The sequence below is a fragment of the Suricata suricatta genome, chromosome 15 (assembly GCF_006229205.1).
Source record: "Suricata suricatta isolate VVHF042 chromosome 15, meerkat_22Aug2017_6uvM2_HiC, whole genome shotgun sequence".
Taxonomy (NCBI): domain Eukaryota; kingdom Metazoa; phylum Chordata; class Mammalia; order Carnivora; family Herpestidae; genus Suricata; species Suricata suricatta.
The window spans coordinates 35,631,749-35,634,829 of NC_043714.1; the positions used below are offsets into that span (position 1 = coordinate 35,631,749).

The 3,081-nt window shown below is 40.7% G+C and overlaps 1 long non-coding RNA gene across 1 annotated transcript; it reads left to right on the forward strand.

Moving 5' to 3' along the window:
• The first annotated feature begins 354 nt into the window (after positions 1 to 354).
• On the forward strand, positions 355 to 2,253 carry LOC115279269. The gene is made up of 2 exons (XR_003903320.1): positions 355 to 531; positions 2,098 to 2,253. It is a non-coding gene; the product is annotated as an uncharacterized LOC115279269 (long non-coding RNA).
• Positions 2,254 to 3,081: the final 828 nt, after the last annotated feature.

Consider the following 3,081-nt stretch of genomic DNA (forward strand, 5'->3'; position numbering starts at 1 on the left):
AATGAACATTAAATTCATGCTGTTTCCAAAAGAAAAATTCAATAGCTCAAAGCAATTCAGCCTGGGGAAAAGTGTTTCATGGTACATTCTTAACATTTTTTGTTGTTGTTTCCCATTTGTTCTCATGCACTGCTTCCATGAAAGAAACTAATATAAAACTCATCTAATTTAAATATTCCTTTTATATGAGGTACTGATTTGCCGAATTTTAAATTTTAAAAAGGCAGAATAAACATGGCAATTTATCATGTAACAGATTTTTATTCAACAATGCTTACAAAGCCGCTGCAACACATTAGGTGCTTAATACAGAGTGGAAAGTAAGCAGGATACATTGACCTCTGCCCTTTTTTTTTTTTTTTAGTTTACAGTCAGCAGACATGACAATGGACAGCTTGCATGGTTTGAATTGTCATGGAAAGGTTGCTGAAGGCTTCCAGGAGGAAGTGAATTCTAAACTGAAACCTAAAGAATGAATACGGGTTGGGGAAACAGAAGCATGGCGTCGGGAACTGCAGGAACTCTGTGTGGGTATGTGTGTGTCTGTGTGTGTACGCAAGTGCATGTGCCTGTAAATGTGTGTATATGTGCATATGTATGTGTTCATGGGGAGCTCACGGTGGGTTTCTGGGGAGAGATAAAACTGGATTTTGAAGGATTTTGAGAGCAACACGATGGACACAAAGATTCATTTGCTCCGAATCCCAGAGGCAATAGTGGCCACCGACAGTCTGTGAGCAGGGAGAAAATTGGAATCATAGGTCTCTGAGATCATTGTTGCGTGGGTTGGAGAACTAACGAGGGAAGGAAATATGAGAAGTAAGGAGTTCTGGGAAGAGGCTCTAGTGTCAGGGGTGAGGTGCTCCAGAAGTGAGTTGAGGCAGAAATGCAGACAAATGGAGGGCAATGGATCCCAGCACTGTTTATGTCAGAATTTAGAAGAATGACTGGATTTGAGAGCGGTGAAGGGAGTTGAGATGGTTCCCACTCTTCTTAAAAAAAAGATGAAAATTTTCCATTAAAGCATGTCCTGTTCTTTTGCGCATATTCACGAGGAGCTTTGAGGAAATTTATGTAACTGCTTGTTACATAAAGTAATGATGATTAGATTCATTGAGCAACTGTTTTGAGCCAGGCGTGGAATAGTTTAATCCTCACAGTCCTCCATGAGGTAAGTGCTACTATCATTCCCTCTTCCAGATGAAGAAACTGAAGCACAGGGAGGTGAAATGCTTTGTCTCAGGACACATAGGTCAAGTGGAAGAGCCTGTGCATGGCCAGCATGTACTTTGTCTCTCTCTTTCTCTCCCTCTCTCTCTCTCCCTCCTTCCCTCCCTCTCTCTGTCAATATTATGATGACTTCCATTAGCAAAAATGAAAGAGAACCCAGTGAAGTTGGGAAATTCTTTGAAACCTAAAGCAATTTTGGGGCACCTGGGTGCCTCAGTTGGTTGAGCATCTGACGCTTGATTTTGGCTCAGGTCATGATCCCAGGGTCGTGGGATGCACCCTGTATGAAGTTCCACACTGAGAGTAGAGTGTGCTTAATCTCTCTCTCCCTCTGCCCCTCTTCTATGTGTGCACTCTCTCTGAAAAACAAAACAAACAAACAAAACCAAAATCCTAAAGCAGTTTTACCTATTGGAAAATGGGCAGTTCATACAAAAGATTTTTTTAAAGGCCAATTTCTCTTCTTTTCTTTGTTCTTTTGAAAAAATTTTTTCAGTTTATTTATTTCGAGAGTAACAGAGACAGTGCAAGTAAGGGAGGGGTAGAGAGAGAAGGAGAGAGAGAACCCCAAGCAGGCTCCATGCTGTGAATGCAGACCCCCAACATGGGGCTCAGACTCACAAAACTTTGAGATCATGACCCAACCCAAAACCAAGAGTCAGACACTTAACCGACTGAGTCACCCAGATTCCCCTAAAGTGCAACTTCTTAGGAAATGGGCGTTAATTAAAGGCTAGTAGACAGAACTTCACAATCACTTATGAGTTTTGTTTTTTATTTTCCTTTCTTGAAGTATGATTGATATTTCCCATTTAAAAAAATATATCCTTTTAACTCAAAACTTCTCCCTTCTATTTTTTCTAACAGACAGATTTGATGCTGGGAAGGAAATTGGAAGGGGTAAGTCATTGGCGTTGTTAAATTCTAGGAATTTTTCCTAGTGTAACCAGTCTGTAAATTACTTTAATAAAGTATGCACTTTCAGAAACTTTCTCTAAAATGTAAATAAACTGTTGCATTTTATATGATTCTTAATAGCATGGAGTCTACTCACCAAAGGGAAGTACTATCATCCAAAGGAACTAGTTGTTTCATAAATACATACAGTAAGTGTGTGTTTTGGGTTCTGAAACATCCGCTAGAACAACTATATGATTAAAATATGGTTCCCGATTCTTCTGCAGTGAAAAGTAGCCTAATAAACTTAATAGAAAACCACTTCTGAAAAATTGTTTCACACAACCGTGGCTTACAAACTAGGAAACATTTCAGCTTTTGGGGGTTCTGTTTCGGAGGAAACAAGTAGTCTGTTTTTACATATTTCCCTAATTAGGGGCTAATCTGCACTTGTAAAGGAAATGTTACAACTTTTCTTATATAAGGAGCAACTAGGAGGGGAAAATGCTAAGCAGGGCAAAAGGGGGCACTTGAGATTCTCCATAATTGCAGGCATACGAGAAAGTCATTTCCAGGACAGTACTGGGGTAGAGAGTGGGCAAATTCATACCATTCACATTATCTCTTAACGCCTCTTTGAGTTTGGTAAAGTGCACAGTACTGCACATGTACTGGTGACCCTACTGTGCACTGGTTGCAGACTTATTCAGCCAGGATCAGTGGAAACTCCCCCTGCATCAAGGCAGCATTAAGTGCCGGGGGCACAGGGATGAACAGAATATTCAGAGTCTGCCATGAAGCACTCACTGCCAAATTTATATCATTCTTGTAGCCCCATAAAAGTCTTACAGAATGGCCGTTAAGGTTAGGATAGGCTAAATGACTTGCTCATAACCCCAGAGCTGGGTTTGGATTCCCTAATGCCACCCTTTCTGTGTCCTGGGTCTCCAGGGT